Raw genomic sequence first — 15,859 nt, forward strand, 5'->3', positions numbered from 1 at the left:
TGTTCATACCTCTAAAGTAGGGGGCTAGTTCTGGGTACCCTGGGAGGAGAGATGCCAAAACAGAACACATTCACGGATGAGAAGAAGCGCTGATCTGGATTTAGGATTGCATCTTATGCATGGATTGACAAAACTGAGAAGAATTAGGAACATACGCTGGTTATCTTCAGAAATTTGAAGAATTCTTATGTTAAAAGGAAGTAGTCTTAGTTGTTGAGTGAAAAGAAGTAAGAAAAAATGAGAATATTGGATGGAAGTTGTAAGAAGAGTACATTTCACCCAATTTCTGTGTGTGGGGGTGGGAGCATTGCTGTCAGGAAAGTGTCAAAACAGGGTATGGCCTGCTTCAGAAAGGAGTCAGATTCTCCATGCATTCAGTCAGTGTATATTAAGTGCCTAGTTTGTGGGAGGCATTGTGCCAAGCCCTGGAAACACAGCCAGAATTTGGTTGTTGCCATGATGAAACTCAAAACTAATAAAGAAGTGTGATGAGTTACAGAAAAAAAAAAAGGTATTTTGTGCATGAAGAAAAGAAATTTAACCTCATTATAGGAGTTTGGGAAGGACTTGATGATGGAGTGATGTTTCAAAGCTCAGAAATGGGTAGTTCACCGGGGATTGCTAAGTGCTTCTTAGAGCAAAAATAAATGTAAAGATTGTTAGAGAATTTATTTTGAAACCTGAAGGCTTGTGTTAAGCATGATCAGTTGTCTCTTTTTTTCTTGCTACATCCAAGGCCAATTGATAGTAAAGATTGCATCAACTAGATCTTGAGAACCCAAAGTCTAGAATTAGATCAGCTTTAGAACAAACAAGCGTTTGAACCCTAGTTTTACCTAATTATAGATTTTGTAGTCTTGGTTAAATTACTTTATCTCCCTGTAGTGGAGATTACTAGTGCTTATCCATATCCGTTTTTCTTCTTCCCACACAGGTTAAAGTCTGTACCTTTTCAGTTAGGTGTAATCATGTGAGCATTTGTAGCTAACAAAATACGAGTGGAAGTGGCATGTGCCGTTTCTCAGTGAAAAGGAAAGCAGCAAAAGATCTCACACGACCCTTCAGCATCCTCTTCTCCTGGCAGAGTAACCCTGAATGCCACAGGTTCTAGAGGACGGGATGAAAGCATCCTACACCCCAGAGTCATCTTATGGAGAGGACTTACTCTGAATAGTTGTCAGACTGGCAACAAACTGGTGACATAGCAGCAACAAAGCAATGTTGGGTTGTAGTCGATTAAGAATTTGAGGTCTGTTTGTTACTACAGCATGACCTATTCTACACTGACTGACACGTTCTCTGAGACTTGATACCCTCATCGGTGAAATGAAAAATAGCATTAACACAGTGGGGCCATTGGACGATTGTATTAACTACTCCATATCATGTATTTTCCAAGGATCTTGTTCCTCAGTATAATTAGTTCGTTCGTGGTAATTACTTTTTTGGTTAAATGAATCTACACATATATTACTAGTTTAAATATGCCTCATATGGTAGAGACTAAAATGCGTAGTCTGGTGGGAAACGAGTTAATAATATTGATTCAATTAATAGTATAGTGATAGTACTTGGTTCAATACCATTTAAGGACATTTTATTACTTTTATTATTTTTATTACAGTTCATTTTGATTAGTTGGAGATCTCAGAAAGATTGCATTTCCTAAAGGAGATTTTTTTAAAGGATACTTGGCACACTTAACTTACTTTTTTGTATCATTTGTAAAATTCTGTAAAGCTTAAAACTGAAATTTATTTCCTTGTTAAAATGCTTCCCTTCACTGCTCATGTACGCAGGCTCATGGTGTTGAGTTACTCATGAGTGATCAGCAGCTGCTGTTAATTTGTTTTGTGCTTTTTAGAAAAACTGTATTTTGTGTATATATGCATCTAGTTATTTTTTGCTCAAAATGACTATGTTAATCACTTTTGATTCACATGTTTATAGTGCCCTCTTAAGAATAAAAATGTACAATTGAATGCATACTGTCTTTTCCCCATCTCCCAGACTTTAAGCTTAAATTGATACAGTGTGGTTAGTAATAAAGCAGTAGAGGAACATGCAGCGTTTTGCTCCCTGTGAGAGGGGATGACATACTTAGATACTAATCCATTTAAAATTACTTAATTTTTAGAAGATAATTAGATACAAAAAGAGGAGATAACTAGATACAAAGAAAAATAGTTTAAGATAAACTAAGGAACCTAGATGAAAACTGTGTTTTCAAAATGTAATGAGTATACTTCGAGTATATAGTGTTACCCAGGGCATAGAGAGCAAAAGATCAAGTGACTTTTTGAGCCTCCTACAAATGTGTGGCTGATTTAGGGTCAAAATCCACATTTTTAGCTACTTCTTTGTCTATACTTTTTTCCCTAGGTGATGGCATATGTTTCTAAGATGTTAAATGCCTTTAAGGCAAGGATTCCCAAATTCTACCTTGTGCTCAGATTTTGCCTCTGAACTCCAGATTCACATCTCCAATTCTAATTACTGTTTCTGGCCTGACCTGCCAAACTCTTGATTCTGTGCCACAGCATTGCCCTCTCCCCAAGTCCTCTTCCAATTGCTCTCATTTCAATATGCAAACCACCTTCCATCCTGGAAACTCAGGATAAGATTTTTGATTTCTCCCTGACTTTTACCCCCATATCCAGTCCATTTTCATACAGTATTGATTTCACCTCCAAGATATTCCTTTAATCTTTTTTTTTTTCCTGTAGCTTCATGGCTACCACACTAGTGTGAGGTTCCTCAACCTCAAAACTTTTGATATTTGGTTGAGAAAATTATTCGTTGTGGGGGCTGTCCTGTGCATTGCAGGATGTTTAGCCACTTCCCTGAGCTCTATCCACTAGATGTCAGTAGTACCTTCCTCTCAAGTTGTAACAACCAAAAAATGTCTGCAGACATTGCCAAATGTCCTCTGAAATAGAAAATCATCCCAAGTTGAGAATCACTGCATCATCCAGATCACCATGATCCTCCCTCTGATCTGTTACAGTAGATTCTTCTCTGTCTCTCTCCCCACATTGGCCTCTTTCTATCCATTCAGCCCATTAGAATCTAAATCAACTACTCCCATTGTTTTACTTCACAATGGCCTGTCTAGGTCCCTCATGTGATGAGCAACTAATTATCTATTTACTTTATCATAAACTTTATTTACTTCATTATGAACTCAATATTATAAACCACAGCACTTAGCCCTTGCCTAGCACTTAGGGGGAACTTGATAAATACTCACTGCATGAATACATGAATGAATGATGTCTCATAAGCTTTACCACCTGCAGTTTATAAATGCCTATTTGTAAGACTGAACTGAATAATGAGCCAAATTTCTCTTTTGGTTTTACTCAAATCTATGTGGATCAGCTTTTGCTTAGTGTTACACTCAGGACATTAATGTATTATGCTGTGTCTAGCAAAACTGGAGTATAAATCTTACATGTGTTTCTTCAAATTTCAGTAAAATGTGATATGGAGTAGAGATTTCTCTGACCATTTCACTTTTCAGTACTGAGGCTGTCATTACGCACACCATAACAATTTTACTACAGTTTTTATATTAACATTGGTCCATCTGTGAAAACACCACGGAAAGCAACTGCAGTGAAATCTTTGAAAGGAAAACAAAAAAGTATCTTATTTACTCATATTTTACATTGTTTTACAACAACCTGAGAGTGTAAAAAAATTCAGTCAGGTGGAAGGTCTGAACCAAGTGGGTGTTTGGCTACCTCCATGCATAAGTGAGCTTCCTCCAAGAGTAAAGGAGAAAAGATCCAGGCTGGGCACTCAGATGTCAGGAGACCTGAGTGCCCACCCTGGCCTGATCACTGACCATGGCTCACTTGTTTATGGTCAAGTCACATAACTTCTGGCCTCAACCATCTCAGGAAGTAGTTAGACTAATGCCTAAAAGTCAATAGGGATTAATGTTCTCCATTTTTCCTCTCAGTTCTGAAAGGCATTTTTACAAAGGAAGGGCTCACAATTCATCTCAGTTTCCCTTTTAGGTATAAATAAGATTTTTATCTAATAAAGTTATAAGTTTTATCTTATAAGTTATAAATACGATTTTTCAATCTTGAAACTTAAGATTATTGAATTAGTTATTGATTAGTTATTGAACTTGTTCAAGATTAGTTATTGAATTAGTTCAATAAATCTTGAACTAATACTTATTGTTTTTATTCATTTTGCGCATAGTATATATGCTAGGCTCTGTTCCTAGTATTAACATACTTAATACTTAGAGAAACCTTGGAAGGTCAGTACTCCTCTTCTGCAAATGTTACTGGTGAGGAAAATGAGATACAGAAATGTGGAGCAACATGGCAGAAATTATACAACGTGTCAGGCCAGAAATTACACAACGAAAGGACAGAGCCAGAATTTGAACTCATGCTTGTTCTAGAGCACCCACTTTCTTTTTTAGTTGAGGTGAAATTTACATAAAAATAACCACTTAAAAGGGAATACTTCACTGACAATTAGCACCTTCACAATCCAATACAACTCCCCCCCCCGACTCTACCTGGTTCCAACGTGTCTGGCAAGTCCTACGTGTGACAGAAGCAAGAAGGATGAAGTCAGAGAGGTAGTGGGTATGTAGATCTGCTAAGGACTTGTGGGATGTTGTAAAGGCTTTGATTTTTAGTCTGAAGGGAATGGGAAATCACTGGTGGCTTTGAATAGAAGAGTGACATGGAAGGCCTATGTTATGTTCTGTTTCAGGTTCCATACTAGGTATTAGAGACACAGTGAATAGATTTGGTTCTTTCCCTCATGGAGCCTCTGGTCAAGTAAACAGTTATATAAATAAATACAGACATACTAATTAAAACTTTTTAAAGTACAAATTGTACAAATCCTAAGTGCAGAGCTCAAGAATGAATTATCACAAAGCGGACACCCTCATGTAATCAACACCCCAAAGAAGAAACAAATCACTATCAGAACCTTTATGGCATCTCTCAGCCACTTCCCATCCCTGGTCCCAAATCACCACTACCATGACTTTCAATGACAGATTAGTTTTGCCTGTTTTGAGACTTAATATAAACACAATATATATTCTTTTGTACCTGACTTCTTTCAAATGACATCTAACACTTACTAAGCCCTTACTGAATGCCAGGCACTACCTTTATGGGTCTACTACAGTTCAGAGACACTCTGACCCTTTTGAGATGGTCACTGATTGTAATACTCTCATTCTACAAAAAAAGACACTGAGTCATAGAGACAGAATGCAGATTCCACGAAGGAAAGTGAAAGGATGTGATAGATTTGAAAAGAGGAATTTGCTTTGGAGTAGGACCTTAAGAAAGTTTTAAGGAAGTAGCCTTCTTAGGTTGCTGAAGGAGAAAGAGAAGAACACTCCAGGCAGAGAGTAGGCTCCATTGTGGGAAGCTCTCAACCAAAAAAAATGTTTGAAATAAGGCCTAAGTGGGCAGATATGAGTTAGAGAGAGGGTGGCACCAGATGAGATGAGGAATGTGAGCGGAGCCCAGATCTTCTGGAATCCTTACCAACTTCTTGAAGATTTGAGAATTTATCCTAAAGATAATAGGAAACCTTTGGTTCTGCCTTCATCTGTCCTACCTATACTCATCTGTCATTATTTACCTAACCAGTTACGTGCTTTGTAAGACAGAGTTTTCACCACCCAGGCCACGTATCACCTTCTCCTTGTGTTTGCCTCTTGTGAGTCTCCCCATTTCTCCTTTCCAGCCACAATGTGTAGAACATTCTCTCTTGGATCCTGTTGTGCTGGTCCTCTGCTGGTCTTCACTCATGTCCGCATCTTCACATCATAGGATATTTCCCAAAACTGCTTGATGCACCTTGAATGCTCTTTTCTTCACACTTTTCCTAATGAAGGATAATTCATGCTTTACATCTCATTACTCAGAAAGACTTCCCTTGGGTCCACAATGAAAAGTATATCCATCCATTTTGATACTTTTATAGCACCCTGTACTTTTCCTTCTCAGCATTTGTCATAATTTTAGCTATTTACTCATCTGTTTACGTTTTCCTCCTCTTATATTGCAAGCTCCAGGGAGGCAGGATCTATGCATAGAGTGTTGGGGTTCTGGGCACATTTAGCACCTTCACCCAACTCTTGATACATAATCAGAGCTCATTTAATATTTAGATTGATAGGGTTTGACTGCTGGGGATGTCAAGAGGTCTATAAGACATGACAAGAAATGTCAGTTCAGGAAATGAGATATAAAATGACCTATCTTGTGCAGATAACTCATGTATGCAAAGCTTGCTTAAAATTTGCTCTTGCATTATGTTTCTTTAAAAGATTTATTTATTTATTTATTTATTTATTTATTTATTTATTTGAGAGATAGAGAGAATGCAGGGAGGGGCAGAAGGAGAGGGAGAGAATCTCAATCAGACTCTCTGGTGAGCTTGGATCCCAACGTGGGGCTTAATCCCAGGACCCTGAGATTCTGACCTGAGCCAAAATCAAGAGTCGGATGCTTAACCATCTAAGCCACCCAGATGCCCCACATTATGTGTTAATAATCATTATTTTCAGCAATCTCATGTGCCCAAATTATTTCAGTTTTGGAATGATTGAATAAATGCACAGAAATCTTAAGAACCTAGGCTAGGGAGTTAGTGATTGCCTTTAAAAAGCTGAATTGGAGTTCATAACGATTACAGCATTCTAATTTTTATTCAGCCCACCCTTCATTTCAAATTTCCAGTTTATGTCTCCTGACAACAAAACACACTAAGCTTCTTTATATTTAAATCATATAAATTAAACCAAGTTTCTAATTACTACATCGTGGCTTAATTTCTCTCCTCATAATCTCCTCCTAGAAGTGTCATGTATTTTTAGACTATTATTTTTATTTATCAAAGACACATATGTATATAATTTGAAAAGTTAGATAGTACTAAATAAAAACAATAGAACAGCTTTACAAACTACTCTTTTTCAACTTGTTCAGCTATTTTGTCCAACGTTTAGACATCCCATATTTCTACCTGATATACATACCCAGCCAGCCTTGTTGGCTTCATCAGTTTGAAGTGTTATCTATTATTCTGTCATGGTGTATGAAACACCATCATCCCATTAGCTTCCCTTTCGCCTCTTCTTCTTCTTTTTTTTTTTCTCCTCTTCTTAATGTACTAAGATTTTAGATTCAATCACTATTTGGGGTTTATATTCAACTCTGCACAGTTGAGCTCTCTAGTGAGCTGTGATTACATTTTCTCTTACTTTTCATTTTTCCTATTTGTCTTGTTGTTGTTGTTTTTAATTGTCTTGATTTCTTCGTATCTTCTCCTTTATATAGATTCTGATACAGTTTTCACAAATGTTCTTGTTTTTCTTTATATTCCCTGGGAGACATCTTCCATGGAAACCTTCCTGCTCTTTGTTCTGGGCTCTCTTGGCCTTCAATGCAGCTGTCATTTTGGCAGTTTTCCTCCCTGTCTAGGAAGGAAATCTAAGTTATTCCTGTCTTTCCTTTCCTGGGATGCATTTTCTGTTTTCTGGAGCTCATGTGCCTGGCGTTAGCCAAATTGTCAGGTTTAAGGACACAGTCCTCAAGACTTTCCTCCCTTCTGATATCAATCATAGGTTTGAGGGATTCCCCAAATCACCCTCAAACTCAATTATTTTCTAGAAAGACTCACGGAACTTACTTAAAGCCATTCTACCCATGGTTATGAGTATTATAGGGAAGGGATATAGATTAAAATCAGCCAAAGAAAATACACATAGGGCAGAGTCTGGGAGGGTTCCAAATGCAATGCTTCTGTTGTTCTCTCCCCATGGAGTTAGGGTTTGTTATTCTCCTGGCATCAACAAGTGACAATATTCATAGAATATTGCCAATCGGGAAAGCTCACCTGAGCATCGATGTCCAGAGATTTTGTTGAGGCTTTATTACATAGGCAGATTGACTGGTTGATTATCCACATGGTTGGATTCACTCTCCAGATCAAGGATACCATGTGAACCAAACTCCTCACCCTAAATCATATGGTTGGTCTTTATGCCATGGCCAGTCTCTACCCTAAGATTATAAGATACGGCCAGTTGTTTCTTCCCTCAATAAAGACATGCCTATCAGATAAAACATAGATAGATTCCCTCCCCAAGGCCAGGGCAAAAGCCAGACCTCTCTTTAGGCAAGGCCAAATTCTTCACTACATGCATGTAGCCCTTGGTTTATTATCTCATTCTGGTAGAACAAGTGGTAAAAAAAACTCTTACATTAAATAAAAAGTATGAAAGAATATCAGAAGGGATGATAGTGACAGCCGTTTACGTGGCCATCTCTTGAATTAACACTACTTTCATCAGGACTGGTGGCCATAATTATGCAGGTCAGTGCCCCCCCACCCCCACCCCCGGATGGAATACCCCTTTATCATCACCTCGGAGATTTGTTTCTTTTTTTCTATATTTCATCTCTGGGGTTTGTTTTAGTTCTGGCTTTGAATGCAATCTATTCCTGCTCCACCTCCTTTTCTTCTTATTCCTTTTTCGTGTCGGTCTCTGCTTCTATGTCTCTTTTTCTTTTTTCATTTTTCTCAACACATACTCAAGTAACTTACCTACAAGATTTTTCTCTCTAAAATCCAATTTATTCAGATTTTGTACCTGATACATTAGTGCCTCTCTTTGTCAACTTGTATATCCTTCTGGGGTATTTTATCAACATTGTTTTTCAACAGTTCTCTGATTTTTTAAATTTATGCTATTATATTTTCATATTATGAGTGATATTTTCCTCTGAATTTTATTTATTTATTTTTTTATTTATGACAGTCACAGAGAGAGAGAGAGAGAGAGAGAGGCAGAGACACAGTCAGAGGGAGAAGCAGGCTCCATGCACCGGTCTCCAGGATCGCGCCCCGGGCCAAAGACAGGCGCCAAACCACTGCGCCACCCAGGGATCCCTTTCCTCTGAATTTTTAAAAATATTTTTATTCCGTAGGTGCAATATCTTTTTTAACCCCCTGAGAGTTTTTCTTTTTTAATATTTTATTTGTTCATGAGAGAGAGAGACAGACAGAGAGACAGAGACACAGGCAGAGGGAGAAGCAGGCTCCATTCAGGGAGCCCGATGTGGGACTCGATCCCAGGTCTCCAGGATCACGCCCCAGGCTGAAGGCAGGTGCTAAACTGCAGAGCCACCCAAGCTGCCTAACCCTCTGAGAGTTTGATTGGAGAATTATCCCCCCGAATAGTCTCTCTTACTTTCAAGATGCTTTTTTTTTTCTTCTGTGATTTTTTTATCCTTCAAACTCCATGGTGGAAACTTCCTCAAATATCCAATGACCCTTTGTTGTCTGTTTGTTTTTAAAGAAAGGGGACCAGAATGCTGGTCGTAACCTCTGAGTAAAACTAGGCAAGGCTTATGGGTTCCATGCTTTGCTAAAGAACAACATACCTCTGATGTCAGTATATTTAAGAGTTTAAGAGGATATTTAAGAGTTTTCTCTTGGGTTGATTACATTCCCAAGAGAAGACTGTTTTGGTGGCCTTTCTTTTCTTAACTAAATTAAATTAAAAATTTAAAATTCCAATATAATTAATGTACAGCATTATACTAGTTTCAGGTGTACAATACAGTGATTCAATAATTCTAGGGATGCCTGGGTGGCTCAGTGGTTGAGTGTCTGGCTTTGGCTCAGGTCCTGATCCCGGGATCCTGGGATCGAGTCCTGCATCGGGGTACCTGCCGGAAGCCTGCTTATCCCTCTGCCTATTTCTCTGCTTCTCTCTCTGTGTCTCTCATGAATAAATAAATAAAATCTTTAAAAAATAATTTTATTAAGCAGCACTCATCATGATAAGTATACCCTTAATACCCTTCATCTATTTCACCCAATCCCTCCACCACTTACTCTCTGGTAAGCATCTGTTTGTCTTCTACATTTATGAGTCTGGGTTTTTTGTTTGTTTGTTTGTTTGTTTTCTCTTTGTTTTGTCTCTTAAATTCCATATATGAGTGAAATCATATGGTATTTGTCTTTCTCTGACTGACCTATTTCAGTTACAATTATACCCTGTAGATCCATCTGCATTGTTGCAAGTAGTAAGATTTCATTATTTTTTGTGGTTGAGTGATATTCCATTTATCTTCTTTATCCATTTATCTACCAATGGACACTTGGGTTGCTTGCATGTCTTGGCTATTGTAAATATGTTGCAATAGACGTAGGGGGTGCATATATCTTTTCAAATTAGAATTTTTTTTTTATTCTTTGGATAAATACCAAGCAGTAGAATTAGTGGATCACATGGTAAATCTATTTTTAGTTTTTTGAGAAACCTCCATACTATTTTCCACAGTGGCTGCACGAAAGTGTACTTCTTTCTGGGGCCCTCTCTTAAGAGTTAGGGTTTGACTGTCTATGGATTGAGAGACCACCGAAAGAAGAGCTGGCCAGCTTCAACTTCTGTTTGGATCTGTGTTTACTTAGTTTCGTAATCCAGACTGTTTTTATTATTTTAGTTCAGTCTGGCATCCTCCTGTCCAGAGAGCCTCTGTTTTACCCTCTCCAGAGAATATGCCTCCAGTTTTACATGAGGGTGATGAGGACAGGAAACTATCCAGTGATGTGGATGGAACTGTTTCTTGAAGAGCCCTCCAGAAATCCTGTTTCCATTAGACCTGCACATCCCCCAGGTCCCTGTGGGTGGGGGACACCAGTCTAGTGGCTCTGAGCCATATAACTTCTCTACCCTGAAGAGTAGATTGGCACTTCCTTTTTTGACTGTTCTGATATAAGATTTAGCATTCTTGAGCTGGTCAGGTAGGCTTGCACTCCTCACTGATTGTATTTTTTTCTAGTCTCAGTATTGCAGTTTTATTGAGAATTCTGGGGGAACTGTGTTCCATCCTTCACCTTTATCCAGAAGCACTTATTTTATAACTTTTAGTGTAAATTTGCAGGAACAGATGCTCTCAATGCCCCACCCATATAGTCTCAGCAGTTACCTCTGCATGGGAGCGGGACTTCCTGCAAACAGCTGTGATTCTTCCTGAGGGCTGTTTTTCTTTCTTTTTTGACTTTGGAAGATTGGCCTGTGCTCAGTACCGAGAGTCTATGCCCTTGGAAGCAGCCTCCCTCAACTGGGAGAACTCAGAGGTGTGTTCTATATTTTTCCCCAAGTTCCCCAAAGGGATTGTGTTCCAAATGCCTGCAGTTATTACATACTAGGGAATGGATATTTTATCGGCCTCTCCTTCCTGTCACATACCACCAGTCTTTTACTGATCTTTCCTGGAATTGCTTCCCAGAGTAAATAATAACAATGAAATTCTTGTCCCTGCTTTCATCTGAGGGGACATGGAAGTATATTTTGCTAGCCATTTTTCAACCTAGTTAGATGTTTGGCCTACCCTGCCATTTTTTTAGCTGGTCCATAATTAGTAGACAATTACAAATTCTGAGAGTTCGGTTATTAATCTTATTTATCCTTAGTATTCTGATCACCGCAACATAGACCACAATCACAAGAATTCTATTTGATAGTCCGTTTCTTTGTGGCAAATGAATTCCTACTTCAGGAAGGTATGTATCTCCTCATTCAAGAAGTCATGCATGTTGTGAGACATCACTTGATTAAAGTGTCCTGAGTTTATCCAGGGCCAGTCAATTTTGGAAGCATCCCCAAGTCTGTGTACTAATTGCCTTTGAATCATCTGTACCATAACAGCAAGGTGAGAGTGGGGTGACCTCAGTCATAAAAAGCCACTAAATCCCAAATGAATAAAAACAGAAATGCATTACTTCTGTGCAACTCCTATATTTGGGCCAGATGAAATGATCTCTAAAAGCTTGCTACATAATGAGGAAAGATAAGAGCCCAGTTCGATGGATATTTATCCCTGGGCAAGGTAAACAAATGTTCTCCTACCACAGTACAAATTACTGAGCTGAAAATTCACACAGAAAACTGTATCAGTTTATGAACTGATTCTCTGTTTATCTTTTAAAATCCTCAAAGCTAAAGCCTTTTGTCAATTACTATTACAAAATACCTGCATTCCATAAAATTACTTAGACAAGCAACTGAAAATCTTAGAGTAATATTGATTTTTGTCATTGAATAGTTCTACAATAATCAATGGGAATATTTTTTTTTTGCCCTCACAGCAGTAGATATTATCAATGTTTTAACTCTCTCAGTTTTTCTTCTCTAATGACCATAATAGGCAATTTGAAGTATTAAAGGCCTCTGCTCTCCAGTGGTAAATTCATTGCATCCCGTACCTGTACCCCCTCCTTTTATTTTAATACTCTCAACATAAAATAACTATTCTGTTGTGTCCTCTACATAACTGTCACAGACATTTGCAACCATATGTTCCTGTCTGGTGCACACCATGAAAAAGTGGAGAATGTCAAAATATGTTTTACAGAGTCTCCCTCAACAGCCACAGAAAACCCTCCATGGCATGTTGCTGCATCCCAGCCAGCAGTAGAAATGGAAATCTCCCCAGGATGTTAGGGAAGTAGCTTACTGAGTACACACTGTGGCTTCACTTTTCTCTTTTGGAGTCACCTTGATAATGCTACTTACATCTCTGCTCATCCCTACAGAATTGGGGCAATTCTGTATCATCTTTTATAGCTAGCTCGGTGGTGAGAGCCAAATGATTGAAGTGAGATGCTTGTGGCTATACCTTTCTGTTCAGTCCCAATCAGGTGATCTAAAATAGAGGTAGTACCACCACAACCCTTAACCATCATTTAAAACAATTTTCATTTATTTATTTTTTTAAAGATTTTATTTATTTATTTGAGAGACAGAGGGAAAGCACAAGTTGAGAGGATAAGTAGAGGCAGAGGGAGAAATAGACTCCACACTGAGGAGGGAGCCTGACGTGGGGCTCAATCCCAGGACCCTGGGATCATGACCTATGAACTGAGCAATCCTGGTGCCTCCCCTTACCTCTCTTTAACTATTATTTATTTATTTATTTATTTATTTATTTATTTATTTATTTATTTATTTATTTGAGAGAGAGAGAGAGAGACAGTGAGAGAGAGAGAAAAAACAACTTTTAAAATAGATTATATTCTTCTTAGGTGGTGCAAAAGGAAATTGAGTCATTAAAAGACTTTAGTATTTTTGTTCTAAGTCACAAAGCAAGTTTACTCTGCCTACTACCTATCACCAACTATATTGTGCCTCTTTGCAACTTATAGTTTTATTCATCAATCCATTGATTTACCAATGTTTATTCTATTCTGAACAAGATATGACAACTCTTTTGGGAAATTGAGAGAATGTATATGATTGAGAAATGAACCAAAATGTATGGTCATAAACTGCTTAAGTCACATACATACATTATTTCAAAGTAAAATAAAAAATAGCAATGAAGTTAGTCTTCCTGGCAGTACAATCTTTGTTTTCCTTTTCTCTCTCTGTCTCACTCCTGAAACCACATCCTGGCCCACAGTTTCAGATATTCTTGCTTGTCTTATTCATTTTTGATTCCCAAATCATATTCACTCTACTGATCTGAATAATCTTGGTTGGCTTTAGGAAGATACAGCATGAAAACCCTTAAAAAGATATTACTGATATTTACTTACTAGTATTCTTCAATTTTCTTCATCAGAAAAAAAGAAAAGGGAGAAAGAAAGAGAGAGATCCATGGGGTGGCTGGGTGGCTCAGTCAGTTAAGCATCTGGCTTTGGCTCAGGTCATGATCTCAGGGTCCTGGGATCAAACCCCGCACATCAGACTCCCTGCTCAGTGGGGAGTCTGCTTCCCCCTATCCCTCTGCCCCTTGCCCTCCTCACTGCATGTGCTCTCTCTCAAATAAATAAATAAATAAATCCAAACATTCAGTAGAAGACAAGTATTACATATTACTGTGTGTGAATTTAGGCCATAAAAAATGCAAAATGGAAGTTTTTTGTTTTGTGGCAGCAATTTGTAGGTCCCTGAATTGGCAATGACAAAACTGTCCAAAGTCACAAATACAGTACATAGTTAGTCATGGGTGGTGTTACTGGCTGAAAATAGATTTTTATTTTGCCTTTCTTTCCTTAACCATGCTCAGAATTAAAGAAAAAAGTGACAAGAGCTAGCAGGAAGACAGACAAGAAGCTCACAGAACCATGGACGTGTTCAAATAGCCGGCTAAATGCATTGCACATCTCAACCACAAAAATATTTCAGGTGATTCTGTTTTTGACAAAACGTGGGAACCACAGGATCTACAACACTTACAAGCAAAGCTCAACAACTCTAATAATAGTTGCAGAAGTGAAAGCCAATTTGGATAAAATAAGACATTGACTCAAGTCTTCTGAGAGAAGATTTTTGAACACAAAGTTTACAAAAATCTCATTTTGCCTTTTGGGAAATCACATTCCTCTTTGCACCCTTGGCTCCTTTTCTAAATTTCTCTATGCCTGGGAGAATGGTCCTGCAGCATTTCTTCTCCGACATCATGAAATGTGATACTTCTTTTTCTAATCATAAAGTGATTAAAAGACTATTTCATGTTCTGGCTATGAATGAGCATGTACCTTGTGGCTGACCTTCCCTGGGGAGGATGCAGGTGATGTTAGAGGTGGGGCATAAGTGAATTCTGTGTTTCGCGGGGTTTACTGCCTCACTGCCTATAACATTTCTCTTTTCTAATAATAAAGCCAAAAGGTACCAGATAAAAATACAACCTTAGTGTCTATCAGCTTGTTCTCTAAGAAAGGGAAACCCAGCATGGCTTATATGGAATTGGTAACAAACTATTCTCTGTTTCTGTCACTTATGTTACATTATGGTTAAAGCCCATGAACTGGTTTATAGTCACCTGTGATCAAAAACTGAGTAGATTTTTTTGTGTTGATACTGTTTTCAAAATGTACAACATGGTCCTCCTCTCCAGGTACCAACAGCCCATTTATTGGACTTCACATTTGAATCATGCTTATGTCTGTTAGTCTCCTCATGCCAATTTTATGTGTCCTTTGTTAATTTGAAAATAATAATACAATAAATGACCAAATTTGGTTTTCAAGGGTCAGCTAAGAAGAGTGAGGGCACAATTCTAGACATCAAGGGGCACAGAGTACAGAGAAGGTAAACCTGAATACGAAATGAGAAACCTCTGTTCTGTGCCTGTTTATCTGCTGGGTAAATTGCTTTTATTGCCCTATTGGACCTCAGACTCCTACACTGTTAAACAAAGGAGCTGGAGCCAATGTTCCTTAAGTTCCTTCTGTTTCTAATTTTCTATCCATAGTCTCCAGGTTCACTCATTCTGTTGGCTTATTCTCTTCATCAGCTACTCAAAAGCTGACATAATCAAATTTGTGTTTTAGTAAGGTCACTATGCTCACAATGTGGAAAACAGCTTGGGGAGTGTATGGGGTTGAGGGTGATGTAGGCAAGAGCGTGTGTAGTAATGCTTGACTAAATTGATGGAGGGTATGATCTCAGATATGGGAATACACAGAGGTGAATGGAATTAAACTATCTGGTTGGGGATCCCTGGGTGACTCAGCAGTTTAGCACCTGCCTGGCCCAGGGCATGATCCTGGGGTCCCAGGATGGAGTCCCACATTGGGCTCCCTGCAGGGAGCCTGCTTTTCCCTCTGCCTGTGTCTCTGCCTCTCTCTCTGTGTGTCTCTCATGAATAAATAAATAAAATCTTAAAAAAAAAGAGGAATTAAACTATACGGAAGCAGCTTTCCTGATTTGGATTTGATTAAGTGAGAAGGAAGGAGATGTCAAGGATAATGCTCAGGCTTCTGATTTGGGTAATCTGTTCAGCATCAACTCCCTTCCCTGAGATAAGGACAGGAAGAGTGAGCCTTAAGGAGT

This window comes from Nyctereutes procyonoides, unplaced genomic scaffold (assembly GCF_905146905.1).
Source record: "Nyctereutes procyonoides isolate TBG_1078 unplaced genomic scaffold, NYPRO_anot_genome, whole genome shotgun sequence".
NCBI classification, from domain to species: domain Eukaryota; kingdom Metazoa; phylum Chordata; class Mammalia; order Carnivora; family Canidae; genus Nyctereutes; species Nyctereutes procyonoides.